Genomic DNA, 19,336 nt, shown 5'->3' with positions numbered 1-19,336 from the left:
TTTGCAAATGACAACGTTGGCAATATTCCCTAGAAAGGCCATGTTTGCCTTCTCCCTCCTGGTCGAATGCTGCCTAATGGGTGTGCAAAAAAAACAATTGATGGACAGAATATTGAACAATGGCAAATATTCAGCCCAGTACAGAGATCTGGGCCTAAATCCATCGTTTGTTTTGGGTATGGACAGAACCATCTTGTTTTTTAAATAGCACATTGAACAAGCCATCTAGTATACCAGTTTTTGATACAGGGTGGCTATTACAAGGTTTTGCAAAAGTAACAAAAAGCTGTTGAGTTTCACAAAAATGTTTGATTCTGTCAATCTAGTACATCAGGACTCTTGGTGTCTAGAGTGTGAAGCGCTCTTTCAGTTATTTAGTCCCAGTAATGGAGGAAACTGGTAGTTCAAATGTTTGATTAAGGTGAAATGGAGAGACCACCTGAGGAATGAATTTAGGATCAGTTATCAGGACCACCCTGTCTGCATGGATTTTGGAAAACAAGGTTTTTGCAAAGTGAGGACTTGCACTTCACTTATGCGTCTTAGATATGTAATGGATATAGGAAAAGCTACTTTCTAGGAAAGAAATTGTGAGGAACAGGAATGAAATGCCTTGAATGGGGGACCCATGAGTCTTGTGAGTACTACATTGAGGTTCAATAGAGGGGCAGGTGGCATCCTAGGTGGAATCACTCTTTTAAGATCTTACATAAAGGTGTAAATAATGGGAATTCTGAAGAGAGAAATGTTCTATTTTGCATGACTGCAACAATGGATGCAAGATCTAGTCATATGGCAGTACATGATAACCCTGCTTTTTGTAGGTGGAGCAAATAATGTCTTGTACTGTCGGTGTAAGAGGGTCTAGATTTTTACAGCCACAATAGTGGACAAATCTCTTACACTTTGTTGCATAGCAATTCCAGCTTTCAGATCTTCAAGCTTTCTTCAGCATATTCATACATTCTTGTGGTAGACTTAAATACCCAAACTCTAAGACATCAGGTGCCAAGGTTGCTAGATTGAGCTGCTTGGGGTCTGGATGTCTAATTTTGAACGCTTTCTGAGTAAGAAGGTTGAGCATGCTGTCAAACCTTTTTTGCATGGTAGTAGACACCTTCAGTAGGCTTAAGAACCATGGTTGTCTGGCTCATGTGGGCGCTACTAGGATACGGGAGAGGGATGGTTGTAGAAGCTTCTTTACCACATATTGAATGAGTGTGAGGAGAAAAAGCGTAGGCAAATATCCCTGACCAATTCATTAATTAACAACTTACTTAGCTTTGGTAATGCCTTAGCTGGTGAGACTATATCTAGCCGCAGATTCCTTACCTTTGAATTTCCCAGCCGTGAGACTGGATCTGGAAGATTTTCCGTCAGCAGTACCCATACGCACCGGTAGCTGGCGTCGGCTGGCTCCACGTGCATTGTCTGTGACGTTAGCACCGGAAGTGATGTCTGCGGCACCTGTATAGGCGTCACCTAGACACACTGACGTCAGTTACTTCTCACGACTTTCTACGCCATGATAAAACACAAACACTGGTGTGGATAAACTAGGGCCCTGAAAGGGAACATCCTTGACTCTAGCAATCTGAACGTAGAGCGGGGAGGATGGGTAGGTCAGTAAGGAATCTACAGCTAGATATATTCTCTACCAGATTAGGCATTACCAAAGGTAAGTAACTCATTTATCTTATACAGACCTCTAGCTGCAGATTCCTTACCTTTGAATAGATACCCATGCAATACCATCCCTGGTAGTGGTTCTGGGAACCAATTTCAAACAAGAAAGTCTTACAGGACCGAACAGGCAGAGTGCCTATCCCTACGGACCGGACTAGCCAGACACTGTTTGGTGAACATGTGCTAGGAAGCCAATGTTGCTACCTGGCAGATGTCCAGGACCAGAACTCCGCGTGCTAACGCAGTGGTCGCAGCTTTAGCTCTGGTGGAATGAGCGCACAAGCCTTCAGGGGTTACTTCTTGGCCAGTGCATTGCAGATTTTGATGCAGAGCACAAACCAGGGAGAAATAATTCGCTTCTGCACTGCCCGACCTTTCTTTGCACTAGCCTACCCCAAAAAGAGTTGGTCGTCCACCTGGAACTCTTGTGTGTGATCAAGGCAGAACTACAACGCTCTTGTTGGTCCGAGACAGTGGAGTCGCTCCTCTTCTTCAGAGGGGTGAAAGGAGGCCCTTATCTGAAGCCCCACTTTCTCAGGATAAACTGAGTGGTAAGGTGGCTTAGATTATAAAGCCTGCAGCTCACTCACTCTATGGACAATTGCAATTGCCACCAGGACAGCTGTTTATAGTGTGAAAAGTCTCAGGGGACAGTTGTGGAGAGTCTCGAAAGAAGCACACGTAAAAAAAAAAGTGAGAACCAAATTAAGATCCCACTGAGGCCTAATGAATGGAGAAGGGGAAAGAGGTAGACAAGACCTTTCAAAAACCTATGTACAATAGGGGATTTAAACAAGACAGGTTGGTCAGGCATCCGCATGACGGCAGGCAAAGCAGAAAGAAATCACGTAAGAGTGCCCAGAGCAGAGCCCTGTTGGGCAAGGGAAAGAATGAAAAACAAGACTTCAGAAAGAGGATCAGTGGAGGTTTCTGCACACCATGCCACACATTTTTTCCAATGGCAGGTGTATACCATCTTGGTAGAAGCCCGCCTGATTGCTAAAATGTCATTACAGACTTTGGGAGAAATTTTGAAAGCTATCAAATGTCGCCGCTCAATCTCCAAGCAAGAAAGTGGGGAGTGGACAGGTTCTGGTGGAGGACTCTCCCCTACGGCTGCAACAGAAGATCCTCCCGAAGAGGCAGCCTGATCGGAGAATCGATTGCCATCCTCTATGGCCCGGGATACCAATCTCTACGTGCCCAGTCTGGAGCCTTAAGGATGGCTTGGGCCCAATGGCCCTGATCTTCTTGAGGACTTTGTGCAGGAGTGGCAAGGGCGGAAAGGCATACAGGAGACCTGAGCTCTAACCAAGGCTCTCCCCAAAGAGCTCTTGTGCCACCTCCTGGATGAAGACACCATTTGTGATCTGCTAGGCACCTTCGGTTGAGTTCGTCCACTCTGGTGTTCAGAGAACCTGCCAGATGTAGAACCACCAAGGATATGCCCTGCTGTTCCAGTCATGTCCATTAGACGTAGGGCCTCTTGACAAAGGATTCACAACCCCACCCCACCCTGCTTGTTGCAGTACCACATGGCAGTAGTGTAGTCCATGAACACTTGCACTAGCTTTCCCTGGATGGAGGGTAGAAAGGCTTTTAATGCCAATCGGATCGCTTAGAGCTCCAGCAGGTTGATGTGGAGTCTCCACACCCAGATGGATCAGCAGCCTCCCTCAGCACCTTGAAACCCTAATGGATGTGTAGTCACGCTATATAATTTCCTGATTGATTGATTGATTCGACCGTAGACCAGAGTCCTCTGATCTCCACCTCTCCCAGATACTCTCCCCTCCCGTCCCAGGAGTGACGCATCTGTCACTAGTGTGAGATCTGACTGGGGAAGGGAGAGGGGTCTGCCTCTTACCCAATTGCAGTTTGTGAGGGACCACTGCAGATCTTTCACAGTGCCCTCTGAGATCTGGACCATGTCGGAAAGGTTCTCCTGATGCTGTGCCCACTGCAGAGCCCACAGATGCCATCAGGCATGAGTTACCAATAGGATGCAGGAGGCCTGGAGTACTAAAAGCCTCAGGGTCTGCCTCACCAAAATCCAGGCTAGACCGTTAAACATCGGTATTATAGCCTGAATATCCTAGACTTGTCACTAAGAAGCATACGTCCGAAACTGCACTGTGTCCTGAACAGCTCAGATGAAAGGGAGTGTCTGAGAGGGTGTCAAGTGCGACTTACGCACATTTATAGTGAACCCCAGCGAGTGCAGAAGGTTCAACATAGTCTGGAGGTGAGAGACGACAACTTGGGGCGAACTTGCCTTCAACAGCCAAATGCAAAAAGAACAATTGATGGACAGAACGCAGAACAATTTCATACATTCACCCCAGTACAAAGATCTGGGCCTAAATCCATTGTTTTTTGCTCACCATGCCATTCCAGTTTGGACCCAGCAATATGCAAATCAGTCGTGACCCTGCGCCCAATGGGAACAGTCCAGCCCGAACTACCAGGCCAGGTCCTCCCTGGACTGGAAACAAGCATCCCAGGACCGGTTTCGGGCTTCCAGCCCTCATCAGCCAGTCATCAAGATAGGGGAAGACTGGGACCACTGATCTCCACAGATGAGCTGAAACCATCACATTGGTGATTACAACAGTGAACACCTGAGGGGTACTGGTAAGTCCAAAGGGGAGCTAGGTTTACTGAAAATCCTCATGGCCTATGGTAAAACGCAGATAGTGCCAGTGGGCAGGCAGGACAGAAATGTGGAAAAAGGTGTCCTGCAAGCACAATGCTACCATCTAGTCTCCTGGGTCCAGGGGAGACTAGAATTGAGCTAGCATGAGCATCTTGAATTTCTCCTTTATGCGGAAGTTGAGGGCTCGTAGATCTAGGATAGGACAAAGGAATAGCAACCACAGCCTACGTCTGGCACCAGAGCCCTCTCTACAGCTCCATTGGCCAAGAGAACCATGACTTCTTCACGGAGAAAGGACAAATGATCCTCTGCCAGCCAGTCGGAAGATTGTGGCATGGAGGGAGGGGTAGGTTCGAAGGGGAGGGAGTAGCCCCTTTAAACAATCTGCAAGACCCATCCATACAATGTTATGGACTGCCAGTGGGGCAGGTGATGGTGAATCCTGCCACCAACTGGATGTCCATGATCTTAAAGGGGCAGATTAGGAGGGCTTGGAGTCTGCAGCTGCCAGGGGGATGTTGGCGTATCAGACTACTGGCTATCTGACACCCGAGGTCTGTGGGCACTGTGCCCTCGTCCACGCAGAGGTTGGGTGAGCATGTGTGGCTCGGTGGCTGGGAGGAAATTTAGACGGCTGGAAGACCCTTCCATAGCTACGAAAGGAGCGTAAGGCAGATTGGGGTAAAGTGGGGCTGCTGAGAGTCCCAAGGACTAGGCCATAGACTGCGAGTCCTTAAACCTCTTGAGCCCCGAATCTGCCAGGTCTCTGAAGAGATAGATGCCGTTGAAGGGCATGTCCATCAGGGAAGCTTGGACAGCCCCCGAAAAGCCATTCGTCCTCAACCAGGCATGGCGCCTCAAGGCCACTGTCGATGAAACCACTCTGCCTAGTGAGTCAGTCGTATCCAATCCACACCGAATTGTGAACCTTGTTGTCTCTCTCTTGTCGTCAACAGCCTGGGAGAGGATGTCAAGCACTAACCCGTTTGTTCCACGGAGACATAATGACGACACAGGTTGCTAGTTCCTAACTCTCCTGAACGTTAAAGCACTATCCACGAAGTGTATGTGGGGAGCACTAGGACACACCAGGGGAAAAGGGATTGGATGAGAGAGAGATATTGGATCCACGTGAATCGTCGAATGGTACTCTCCGGGCGCTTCTTTTCAGGACCTTGAACACCTCTGCGGAAATGGACACCTTCTGGAAATGGAAGGACTAATGAGCAGCGATACTAATGGGCCAAGAAACACGTTAGAAACAAAGCTTATATATATATTTATATATAAATCTTGGGTATACCAGAAAAGGAAAACATCTGAAATGTGGTAACGCGCTGCGTATGCACAAAGGCATGCATTTTGCATGTTTATTTGATTGCAAATACCATATACAGCGGTACCAATCTTTTGCTTAAGGAATCATTTTCTCTAGCAGTGGAGACTATTTGTGGATTCGTGCAACAATCTTGCATTATATGTTAGGGTTTGTATTATTGTGCTATTTCTTCAGTCAGTCAGCCTTGCCCAGTGCAGTACGATTGGCAGCGATGGGGGACATATCACAGACATTAAAGTGATTGTGCAAATGTAACGTCATTCCCAGGACCACAGGCAAGACAGAGGATAGCCCGTGCCTCCTCTGTAACCTATGGCAGCACTTGCGTGACTGTGTCCCACAGAGTGTAGGAGATGCGGTCCAAAAGGCATGCAATGTTCACAGACCACAATGCTAGGTTTGCAGAAGAAAACATTTTCTTCCCTAAAGATTCTAGCTTTTGGATTCCCTTTCTGGGGGAGCAGTAGGAATATACCCTAGGAGGTTGAGGCTTATACCACCAAGCTCTCCAGAGTAGGGTGTTGGGTGGGCAAGTTTGGGTCCCCTGGTGCAGGGCAATGGTAGTGGGTGATCGCCCTAGTCACAGAAACCCCTGTGTTGGGTTTGACCAGGTCCCCAACAGGACGTCAGTGAGGTCATCATTCAATGGGAGTAAGAGTTTGGGTAAGGAGACTCCTGGTTGCAGCACCTCTGTCAAGATGTTGGGCATGACTACCACCGAGGGCCACCCTCAGCACAACCACTCCTCCAGAGCTACAGTAGTGGAAGAAGGCATACCAGTATCCGGGGAAGTATCCAGTAGTCCACTGTCTTCCCCCAGTTCCGCACACCATATTAAAGTTCTCGTCATATGGCTGGCATTCTCCAGGGTCCAGTGACCCTTCCCATTCCTCCCCAAAATCTAGCCCATGGGAGCAGCTCTCAGGCTCCAATTTGGGAAGCAGAGGCCCTGCCGGAGTCTGTGTTGAGTGTTTTTTTAATGAATGTCTTGGTCCGTGTCAGGCTTGGATGCTTTGTGATGTTGTGAGTCCCGCGGAAAGTATTAGAGGTGGTCCTGGTAGTATGCAGACCCTGCTGCAAAACAGCAGTTTCTAGTACCATCTTGATGTGGGAGAGGCCCTTTCGTGGACATCCATAATGTTCCACGGATGAGACAAACTGACACATTTTCTTCCATGTCTTTTCTCTCTGTATTTTGCCTTCCAAATTGGCCTTCACTTTAAGATCTAAGATTATTCTGAATAATATAATTGTAAAGCAGCTTTCATAGGTTTTGGGTCAGGCAGGTCTCGTACCAGCAAACAGTGAAGAGGAAGGCAGGAGGAGCACGGGTGCAGGAATGGAGTTGATGGAAGTCCATGTCACCTCACTGGCAAACACATTTAAAATTACAGCTGGGAAAGCGCTGATCCAGAGGGATTCGTATACACGAAAGACGCATTCTCTCCACACTCTGGATGGGCAAAAGTGTTCTTGGTCTACCAAAATGTAATATATTGCTCCAAAAGAAGTCCTAAAACTAATTCATAAAAATAAAGAGAACTGAGCACACAGCACTGGCCGTAAAAACCATAATCCGCCTACCCATTGAGCTAAGTGCATACTTTAGGAGAGTTTGCTTAACCTGCAGTACATTACATTATTGCACCCTCAGTACCTAGCAGAGAAACGCAAGATCTTTAAAAAAAAAAAAAAAAAAGCATAAATTCCAGAAACCAAGAAAAACTGGTTCTTAAAATTCGGCAATTCACAAAGCCAGAAAATCTTAGTCTGTTCGTCTGGTGAGTGACATCTTAATGAGGGCCTAAGTGTTACCCTTATTCACATCTACTGCTGTTTACGCCTCATTACTAATTTCATTTCTTTTTGAACCCCCTTACGTGTAAATCCGCACAGCTGCTGGCCTGCCAGTCACGACTGACCGCATTTAAAATCACTAAATAAACAACCTCATTTCGGTTTTTATCAACACTCACTGAACAATAAATGCATATAGGAAAATAAATGTTTTATTGTCTGTAAAAATTAAACGTTGGAGCCGTAATCGTGATGAGTACAACCAGAGGTCCAGAAGGCACACATGAAACTAATTTAGTGTACAACATAAAATCCATTGGATCTCAAATAACTTGTCACATCTCCAACCTCCATATTTGTGCCGAACTGCAAGGGTGTAGTCCATACACTACTGAAACACCACACTCTAGTTCAGTGGCCTCCAAGACAAAGCTCAGATGACTTTCAGTCCAGGCTGTGACACTAAAAACATTATATTTTTGAATATGGAGATATATCGAAAAAGAACATGACTCAAGCTGTAACTAACCTCCATTCTTTCTAGGCCCCAATGCCACATCAAGTACTAGCCCCCACCTGGTTACTAATGTAACAACACTTGAAGGACCAAATGTGGCCTCTGCACCATTTGTGAGGGGGAAGTTATGAAGGCATAAGCGCCACAAACATCAAAAAAAGGCTCGGTGCTGAGGGGTGAAAAGGACCTAGCAGCTAAGGGACTAATTGTTGAGAGGGAGAGGAGTTGGCATAAGGGCTAGGGCGGTTGACCTCGAATCTGGGGAACTGGGTTCAAGTCTCGGCAACGACGCTGAACATCCTGTGATTCTGGGCAAATCACTTAATCTCCCCGTGCCTAACAAAAAAAAACGAATGCGTCCTCATGTAATGCAACTAGTACTATGTAAAGCGCTCTGATACCAGATACCTTCGGGTCAAGTTCGCGCTATATAAAACTCTGTAAAATACAAGAATAAGTCACCCCTACACCAGGCCTTATAGTCATGAGGCAGGGTGCCTTATATTACATGTGAGGGCGTATCTACATGAACAGATATGCCCCTGTGCTCTCTAGTTTAATTACTAGATCGTACAAGTGAACAGGAAAACCATCTTAAGTATATGTACTGGGCACTGGTCACTACGAGTTCCCTAACTACATGATTGCTTTACTGAAACTTGTGGTGTTTGTTGTCAAACACCTTGTCTTGATAAATCCATACTGATGCTAGTAGTAGATTTATTGAAACATACAACCAGAGAGCACCTTAGAGGTGCCCCCTGAAAACCTACCAGTCTCAGTGTGCTGGCTGACTGGTATTATCCAGCCTGCCACCACAGACATGCTTCTGACACCCTACAGGCGAGCTCCGGAAGAAGGTGTTCACACCTCCAGCAGGATGGCTAGTGATTTAGCATAGCAAAACCAAAGGGGATGATGAACGGAGTGTTGAACAATGCAAGCACTCACCCCCAGTCAACTGATCTGGGTTAAATCCATCATCATTCTTTAGCTCACTCCGCCACCCCAGTTCAGACATGGCCATATGCAAATCAGCATGACCCTGTGCCTCATGGGAACAGTCCAGCCCGAACTGCAAAGCCATGTCTTCCCTGGACCGGAAACAAGCATCCTGGGACCGGTTTCTGGCTAATCAGCCATCATCAGCCAGGCTAGCTTGAATCCAGCGGCAAAGTGAGCAAGGGACCCACGTTTGGGCATACCTTGCCAACTTAGGGCGAACAAAGCAAAACCAAAGGGGATGATGGACAGAGTGTTGAACAATGCAAGCACTCACCCCCAGTCAACTGATCTGGGTTTAATCTATCATCATTCTTTAGCTCACTCCGCCACCCCAGTTCAGACATGGCCATTTGCAAATCAGTCAGTGATTTAGCATATCAAGGCCAGGGGCTTCAAACCCCATGCTGCCTATGATATGTGACTATGGCTTCCTCTCTTAGGCCCATTTGGCATCAGGACAGGCAGGAAATTAGCTATGCAAGTAGGCATGCTCACTACCAGGCCTGTCAAACCCCTATGGTGGGCTTGCCTGATGTGGTCCACGAAGGAAGGATTCCACCATCTTATTTTTGGTGGAATTAGGAACTCTGGGACAGGGTTATGCCCACTCTCCCCAGGAAGTGGTCATATAGAGGGTGTAGTGACCCTAAGGGTAAGTAGCCCATTGGCTACTACCTTTCGCTCCCCTTAACACCCCTACATTGTTTTTAGGTTGTCCCAGACACCAGGAACTCAGATTCATCTGCCTGAAAGACGAAGAAGGGCAAAAAAGAGCTGAAGACGTAAGAACTGTGGACCAGCATCAACTTTGGCACAAAAGCTTGTCTGACTGCTGCTTTCCTGACAGTTACCGACACAGACTCGTTCAGAAGTGGAACAGCCTCCCTAACCCCTTGGAGGTCTGTCCAGCACTTTCTCGACTCAGCAACATCTTCCTTGGAGTGGAGGAGCCACTCCCCTCCACCAGCAGGTACTGAATGCAGCTGCCTAGTACACCGTTCTGTGGACCCCCTGGACCAATGAGGTAGCAGCACCCCGCAGCAACCCAGCAAGAGGTATTTGTGCTCCGGGATGTCAGATCCATCCCCTTACCAAGTTTGGAGATGCCAGTAACCCCAGGAGCTGCACTGCACCAATACCCGAGGTACTTGTGTGCAGTTGGAATATCACCTCTGCCAAAACTTACACACACATCGAGGGACTCAGAGAGAGGCCAGCTCCAAATAGAGTGGCCCTGCTGTGTTTCTTCTCCCTCTTCTACAGTAACACGGAGAACCATGAGAGCCTTTAACTCACCGAACCACTGGAAGAAACACTTCTGCACCCGAGCTCCTCAGTCCAGGCTCATGTAAACAGATGGTGTCTCTGTGGTCCTGAGACCCTCAAGAGCTGTACCTTTGGTTCTGCCAGACTGGACCCCCACTCACCTTTGCAGCCTTTTTCTTCCAGGTATTTTTCCCCTTGACTTTAGTGTGTAGCATTCAAGACTACCGCCGCTGAAAAAACCTCTGCACCCGGACACCCTAGGGCAGATAAGCTTGAACTCTTGGCAATTTCTTGGACCTCTTGCAGTGTTGTAATTTTGAAGTACTCTGCTAGGATGTAGCAGTTGAGGGGCCTGAGGTTGAAGATTGTTCTGAGGGATCTATTCTTCTAGCGGATGAGGAAGTAGAAGGAGTATACTCTTGTCCCCTGGTTGTTGTAGGGCTACACACCCAATGGCCTCCTTTTGTACAAGCACCTCCTTCTGAGGCAGGTGGAAGTGTTCGATATGGAGATTGTGGGTACATGGGGGGAAAGTTGGAAGGGGTGGCATGCAGTTCAAGGGAATAACTGTGGTTTAGGATTCCTAGCACCTATTTGCCTCAGATGATTTGTTAACATTGACGAAGGAAATGGATAAGTCGCCCCTCGACAGGTAAAGTTAAATTGGATGGGGAATTTGTGGGCTGCCTCTGTTTTGTAGGGTTAGGCCCCTTGCTGGAGCCTTCCCTGTCCCTACTTTAATGATTGATTTCCTGTGTAGGCCCTGCCCTAGCATACCCTTTGCTGGCTTGGTGGTGTTAGCCCAGCCCTTTCTGCTGAGAAGACTGGTCTTGTTCAGGAAATGTGAGCGTTGACTCACTCTTGCACTGATGCCTACAAAAGACCCCGCTAAAAGTGATGCCTTTCAAAGAGTCTATTGTTTTTGCCAACTACATGTCTTTAAAAAAAAAACAAATCCAGCTTCTTATCAATCTTGGGGCCATAGAGGTGTTTTCTGTGGAATGGTAGATAGAGGAGATGTTGCTGTACTTCGGGTTTAAAACCTGAGCTAAAGAACCAGGCATGGCGGCATAAACTATACTTGTATTGATGCCCATAAAGGCTGTATTGGTGGCATCCAGCACACAGCAATAGAAATTGTCTTCCCTTCCAACACGATTTCCTCTACCCCTTTCCAATATCGCTTTGGAACATGTTTGAGGAGGCCCTCCATCTCCTTTCACTGTGCTCTATTGTAGCGCAATAGGAGGGCTACTGAATTGACTATTCGCTGGTGGGTAGCTGCTTCTACTGCTACCCTTTAACCAGCTATGTCTATCCTCGTGTCTTCCTTGTCTGGAGCAGGAGCATTGCCAGTGACCTGGGTGGGGGCTTGCAAAGTGGACAACTAGAGAGTCCAGAGAAACGTGGCCCTTGATGCATTTGCGGAAGCTGGGGAATTATTTAAACATTTTTAAGCCCATAGGCTGACCATCCTGGCTTCAATGGGGTCTTTAATAATTTCTGGGGCAGATTTTAACACCCCCTTTAAAATGGGGACAAATTAGACAGATCTCTCGGATTTGAAGAGTCGACACAAGTAGGGCCTTTGCCTCCTGCACTACATGCATATCCACTTGGTGGTAGGTGGCAGCCCAATGAATGACCTTGTGATATGAGAACGTGTCTTCTGGAAGGGCGACTTTAATAGGGAAGTGATCCAGAACTAGATAAACTACTGGATCCATGTTATAATCCTCTCAAAGATTAACATCTGACCCCTCTCACTTACTGCTTGGCGATGAGAATCAAATGGCTCTTATGGACTGCTGTGGAGAAAGATGGAGTAAGATGCCCCTGGTGTGGCGAGTGGAGTGGCTGGTGGAAGAGGTGTGGGAGGTAGTGGTTTGGAGCTATGTGGCAGAGGAATAGTGTTAGTAGAACTGTTTGTATGTTTCTTTGGATGAGGATGTTTAGGGAAGGCTGGAAAATATTCTCTTCCTTGAGTGCCTGCTTAATCTTGCGAGGTATAAGGTCTGATGGTGGAGGAACCCTGCTGCTGATTTTCCCATTGAGCTGCTCAATAAAAAGGTGCTGCTGCCTAGGGTTCAGTCCTAGCTGGAGCTGCTCGAGTATGGGCCTCAACATCTTTGTTGAGGGGGTTGTTGGAGGCTTACAAGGCTGTGTCTCCTTGTGACCTCATGGGTGATGGTGCCTAGATGCTGAATTAGCCTTTGGTGTTGGCTGAAGCTTTGACGTCAAGGATGGTTTGGGCATCTATGGTTGCTTTGGAGTGGACTGGGTGGTGTAGGGAGCAGGAAGTTTCAGATCCAATGAGGACCTTAGTGTCGAATGGCTGGTGACAGCCCCCACTAATGGTTTTGGAGCCGATGAGGACTTCCATGTCAGATCTAACATTTTGGTGTTGCCAGCGTTGGTAGAAGGCTTGGCGCTTTCTGGTGGCTTCTGTCAGTACCAACTGGACCAAGTTGAGGTCAGTGACCCTTGTGTGACCTTGTCTCTGTTTGCTTGAGACTTGATGCCCAACTTGTGTAGGAGTGGTACTCTACCTGGGGATGGCGAGCGGTATTTTGCACTCCATGGGCCGGTGTACTTGCAGTTCTTCGACTGGTGTTCATTGGAGGACCTGGCCTCAACACTGGAACCACATCTTGGTTGTTGTCAGATCCACTGCGCTGCTGTGGGCTGGCAGGTCTTCGTCATATAGGGGTAAGTCGAAGAGCCAGGTCTTGAGGTCCTTCCTGAACGTGTGCAGGGTGGGGGAAGCGTCTTATGTTCACCGGAAGCTCGTTCCAGGTTTTCGCTGCGATGTAGGAGAAAGCTCTCGCGCCGGTTCGCTTACTGCGGATGCGCGGAACCTCTGCCAGGGCGAGGTCGGTGGAGCGGAGGTTCCTCTTGGGTATGTAGAAGGACAGTCTCTCGTTGAGGTAATTGGGTCCGATGTTGTTGATGGATTTGTAGGCGTGGGTGAGGAGGTTGAAGGTGACTCTTTTCGATGGGGAGCCAGTGGAGGTCTTGTATGTGTTAGGTCATGTGCTCATGTCACGGAGTCCCGAGGACGAGTCTGGCAGCGGCATTCTGGATGGTTTATAGTTTGCGTAGAAGAGTTTTGTTGATTCCGGCGTAGAAAGCGTTTCAGTAATCCAGTCTGCTGGTTATGAGTGCGTGGGTGACCGTTCTCCTGCAGTCGGGGGTGATCCATTTGAAGATCTTGTGGACGATGCGAAGGCAGTTGAAACTGGTAGAGGCAACAGCGTTGATCGGGCGGTTCATGGAGAGGGAGGAGTCCAGGATGATGCCGAGGTTCCGAGCGTGGTCTGTAGGGGTGGGTGGGCTCCCGAGGGTGGGTGGCTACCAGGTGTTGTTCCAGGTGGTGGTGAGAGGTCCGAGGATGAAGATCATGTTTTTTTCTGAGTTTAGCTTCAGGCAGCTATCCTTCATCCAGGCTGCCATGTTCTTCATTCCTTCCTGAAAGCAGAGTCTGGTGTCTTCGGGATTTTTCGTGAGCGAGAGGATGAGTGGGGTGTCGTCGGCGTAGGATACGATGTTGAGTCCATGCTGTCATACGATGGCGGCGAGGGGGGCCATGTAGATATTTAAGAACGTAGGGCTGAGAGATGAACCCTGGGGTACTCCGCAGCTGATTTCCGTGGGTTTGGAGAGGAAGGGTGGGATTCAAATTCTCTGGGTCCTGTCGGAGAGGAAGGATCAGATCCAGTCGAGGGCGGTTCCTTGTATTCCCGTGTCGCACAGTCTGGCAGCGAGCATGTGATGTGAGACGGTGTCGAAAGCTGCGGACAGGTCGAGAAGGATGAGGGCCGTGGTGTGTCCCTGGTCCACTAGCATACAGATGTCGTCGGTGGCTTCGAGGAGGGCGGTCTTGGTGCTGTTGCTGCGGAATCCAGACTGAGAGGTGTCCAGGATGGAGTTTTCTTCTATGAAGGCAGTCAGCTGGGTGTTTACGATCCTCTCTGTGACTTTGGCCACAAAGGGGAGGAGGGAGATGGACCGGTAGTTTTTCAGGTCCGTAGGGTCGGACGTTGTTTTCTTGAGGAGGGGTTTTACCTCTGCCCGTTTCCAGTCATCTGGGCAGATGCCAGATCTGAGGGAGGCATTGATGGTACGTCCTAGTTCGGGTGCGATGGAGGTGGCGGCTCTGTGGAATATGTGCGGTGAGCAGGGGTCCGTTGGGGCGCTCGAGTGGGTTTTCTTCATGGTCGTGGTGATGAGTTTGATGGTCGCAGGGTCCCAGGAAGTGATGGTAGGTTTGTCGGCGGCGGTGGGAAGGGGGGGTGGTGTTCGTCGTATGTTCGCTGAAGTTGTCGTAGAGGGCCTTGATCTTCAAATGGAAGTAGGAGCTGAGCTTGTCGCAGAGTTCCTGGGTGGGTGTGACGTCCGTGAATTCGCAGGTGGGTTTGGTGAACTGCTCTATGATGTTAAACAGTTCCTTGGCGTTGGATACGTTGTTTTGGACTTTGTCTCTTATGAAGGTTCGTTTGGTGTCTCTTATGCACTGCTGGTAATCCTTCAGGGCGCTCTTGTGGTTGTTCTGTGATTCTCAGGTTTCACCAGGTTTTCTTCAGGCGTCTGCAGGATCGTCTGGCTTCTTGAAGTTCTGCGGTGAACCAGGTGGCTTTTAGAGGGTGTTGTTTGGCGGCGGTGTGGAGGGGTGTGAGCCTGTCGGCGCAGCGGGAGATCCAGTGGTGAAGTTCTTTGGCTGTGGAGTTGGTGTCGGTCGTGGCGCTGGGGGGGTCCTGGAGGAGGGTGCTGTTGAGGAATTCCTCTGTGACCTTGCATCAGTTTCTTCGTGGTGGGTGTGGGGCGGGCTAGGGTGCGGTGGTGGTATTGAATGTGAAATTAACGCAGTGGTGGTCTGTCCAGGGGGGGTGGGTAGTGTGGCTGAAGCGGATGTTGGTCCCTCCTACGAAGATGGGGTCGAGGGTGTGGCCCGCTCTGTGGGTGGGCGTGTTGGCTATCTGCTTCAGTCCAAGGTTGTCGAGGAGAGTGGTTGAGTCGGGGTCGTTGCCGTTGTCGCGGTGGAAATTCAGGTCTCCGAGTAGAATGTAGTCCATAGAGGTGATGGCGTGGGGTGCGACGAGTTCGGCGATGGTGGTTGCGTGGTGAGTGCAGGGTCTAGGCGGAAGATGTGGGTGCTGCGTAGCGTGGTCCCGGGGATAGTCTGGTTCTGGAAGTGGAGGTCGCTCGTGCTGGATGTGGAGAGTCAGAGGGGTGTCTTGTGTGCGATGGCGAGTCCACCTCCTGGGAGGTGAGGTCGGTCTTTTCTCTGGATCTTGTAGCTGTCAGGGATGGCAGTGGCGATGTCTGGGCCGGAGGTGGCGTTAGTCCAAGTTTCCGTGAAGAATGCGACGTTGGGTGAGAGGGTGTCGATCAGTTCTCAGATCTCTACGGCATGTCGGTGCAGGGAGCACACGTTGAGAAGGATGCAAGTCAGGGTATGGGAGGTGCGTGCATCGGGCGTGCCTTTGGCGGTCATGGGAGCTTTGTCGATGGTGAAGGATCTGTGGCAGGGTCTGCACGAGAACTGCCCGTGGGTGGTGATGGGCGAGGATCTAGTGCAGTCGGCGTGTCTTCCGGGGTTGAGTGCGTGGAGGGTGGTTGGGTCATAGAGGTGGGGTCCGGGAGGACCAGGGGTCCTGGCGCTGGTCGGGTCGCGGACGGGCGCAGATGGGCTTGCCTTAGGCGTGCCAGCGGCGCAACCAAACAGCGGCTGTCAATATGAAGGGGAGGGGGGAGGGACGTGCAGCTGGGAGGTGGGAGCGGGGCGGTAGGGGGAGGAGTCACGGATCGGCGGCAGGAAAAAAACTTAGGGGGGGCAACAGGAACAAGCAGGAAACTAGTGGGAAAAAAACACAGAGGCAGGCACAATAAAGTGAAAGTAAGCACACAAATTAGGCAGGCACAATAAAGTGAAGAAGGCACAGAAATTAGGGAAGGAGTTGCAACACAGTGAGAACCGGTGTCAGGGTGTACTCGAAACCTGAAAGCGGAGTGTCAGGCTCGAGAGGCGATGCAGGGCACAGCGGAGCTGCCGGGGAGACTGAGCTCCTAGGACGGAGGTCTGTGGAATCACCCGCGCTCCCCGCAGCGGCCGCCATTATGAAGGTGAGGGAGGAGGGACGTGCAGGTGGGAGCGGGGCGGTAGGGGCAGGAGTCATGGGGCGGTGGGAAAAACGAAGGGTGGGCAACAGGAACAAAGAGGAAACTAGCAGGAAAAAAAAACAGAGGCAGGCACAATAAAGTGAAAATAAGCACACAAATTAGGCAGGCACAATAAAGTGAAGTAGGCACAGAAATTAGGCAAGGATGCGCAACACAGCGAGTACCGGAGTCAGGGTGTACTCGAACCCTGAAATCCGAAACCAATAAAAAAAAACACAGATTTATATATAATTTTAGACACCAAGATCATTGGAATCACGTAAGTACTTTCGGATTTGTAGATTGTTGTAGAAATAGAAAATACAGTCAAAGGTAAGGTATGAGCCTCGAACGCAGTAATGTTATCTTGTGGGAGAAACATACACTGCACAGACATACTTGCAAATGGTTTTGGAGTGTGCCTTCCAAGACTTAAGGTGCTTAGGGGTCAAGGTCCAAGAAACACCAGCAGTTCGATTTTACCTGCCCTGGTGTGTCCAGGTGCAACGGTGCTGGTCGCATTGGTAGCCTGGAGCATTACCCGTTGAAGTCTATAGGAGTACATGCAAAAAACTTGGGACAAGTCCAGCAGAACCTAAGGGGAGGAGTCAGCATCTTGAGACTTGGTGAAAGCGCCAGGGTTGACCTCCTGGCTTCACGCCAACCTCTTCCTTGCGAGTTGCTCCCTTGGTGGGCCTGATGAACAGCAAGGCTATGTGTCAGGCAGATGCGGTAAGTGCCTACTGATGCAGGAGGATGGCTCCTAAACCCCAAGGGAGATGCTGCTTGGTTGTTGGTTGTTCAAAGGTTTGGGGAGGGTGTTCAGCTTCTGAATGAATCTGTCTTTGTGATTGTCGCAGTGCAAGCAGCCAGGCAGGATTTGGTGCCAATCTCGTGAAGGACCTCTGTTCTCACAACTTTGGCTCTTCTTTGTCCTTCCTTTGGTTACCAGTAAACTAATCTGAGTTCCTGGTGTCAGGGGGATCCATAAATACTGACTTTAGGGAAGTGTAAAGTAGTAGCCAATGGGCTACTTACTCCTGTGGTGACCACACCTCCTATATGACCACTTCCTGTGGATAGTGGGCATAAACCTGACCCACAGGTCCTAGTGTCACCAAATTCAAAATGGTAAAACCATTTCTTGGCTGTCTTCTTCAGGTGGCCCACCTTAGGGGTGTGACTAGCCTGAAACTGCAACACGCCCACTGACTATCTAATTTCCTACCTGCTCTGGTGCCAAATGGGCCACAGGGGGTGGCATTCCCCAGGTCAAGGGGGAAGCCATTGTTGCATATCAAGTGAGGCAGAGACTTTGAAGCCTCTGGCCTTGACATGGAAAATTCACTAGCCATCCTGCTGGAGGTGTGATCACCTTCCGCCGGAGCAGGCATTGAGCCTAGGCTCGCCCACAGGGGGTCAGAAACCCATCTGGGCTGGCAGGCCGAGTGATAACAGCCAGGCAGCACATTAGAGGACTAGTAGGTTTTCAGGGGGCACCTCTAAGGTACCCTTATGGTGCAAGTCATAATAAATCTAGCACTGTCATCAGTACATATTTTTTAAGATCAGGTGTTTGATACCAAACACCATTGTTTCAGTGCAGCCATCCTGTAGCTGGGTAACTCGTAATGACCTGTGCCCAATACAGGTCCTTAAGATGGCTGCCTGATCACTTGCTGTATCTATTAATGGAACTAGACATCACAGGGGCATATCTGCTCATGCAGATGGGCCCTCGCATTTAAGGCTCGAAGATCTGCTGTAGGGGTGACACACATATGGTATATGCAGTGTAGTTTGGCATGGCAGACAGGGAGTGTAGGTCATGCTTTCAAAATGGTTTGCACCATTTCACGCATCTCGCAATGACAGTCTGCATGCAGTTATTGTATGGGACCCCCTGGGTGGGATAATACATGCTGCAGCACATAGGGACCCTCTTTAGAACCCATGCCCTGGGTGCCAGGGGCACCATTTACTAGGTGCTTACAGGGGTGCTAAAGTACTTGCCAATTTATCTTGTTTTCAGGGACGAAGCACTGGGGCCTGGTTAGCAGGGACCCAGTGCACTTTCAGTCAAAAAGCATCTGCACTAGGGCAAAAAGTGGGGGTGGCAATGTCAAAAAGTGCACTTTCTTCACAACCCCTCCCTCACCCCAATGATAGGGAATTAGACTTACCTTTCCCAAGACTGTATTCATTGTCTAAGTGGAAGAACCTAGAGGGCCATCTGCATTGGCATGGTCAGGCCTGTGTTCCACTGTAAAATCTATTGCCTGTAGGGAGATTGACCACCTCAGTAGTTCAGGATTTTCCTCTTTCATTTGCATCAGCCATTTGAGAGGCCTATGGTCAGTTTGTACAAGGAAGTGAGTACCAAACTGGTATGGACTCAGCTTCTTCAGGGACCAAACCACAGCAAAGGCTTTCCTCTAAATGGCACTCCAACGCCTTTCTCTGGGGATTAACCTCCTGCTAATAAAAGCAACAGACAGGTCATGGCCATCATTGTTGGTCTGTGATATGACTGCACCTATCCCATGGTCAGAGGCATCTGTGTACACAATGAACTGCTTTGAATAATCTGGAGATTTTAGAATGGGTGCTGAGCACATTGCTTCCTTCAGTGTCAAAAGCATTTTGAAAGCTCACTGTCCAGTTTATTTTCTTGGGTTGTTTCTTGGAAGTCAGTTCTGTCAGGGGTACCACAATAGTATCATACCCCTTCACAAACCATCTGTAGTACCCAGTCAAGCCAAGGAATGCCCCTACTTGAGTCTGGGTGTTGAAGCATCCCAGCCCAGAAAAGTACGGGATAGGGTAGAACTTTGCCTCCACCTACGAGATGGTCCAAGTATACAACTAAAACCCACCCTATCTAGCACTTGCTTGCCTTGATAGTGAGTCC

Source organism: Triturus cristatus, chromosome 7 (assembly GCF_964204655.1).
Source record: "Triturus cristatus chromosome 7, aTriCri1.1, whole genome shotgun sequence".
In the NCBI taxonomy this organism is placed as follows: domain Eukaryota; kingdom Metazoa; phylum Chordata; class Amphibia; order Caudata; family Salamandridae; genus Triturus; species Triturus cristatus.
The sequence above is the reverse complement of the archived record's forward strand: the minus strand, read 5'-3'. Positions refer to the sequence as shown.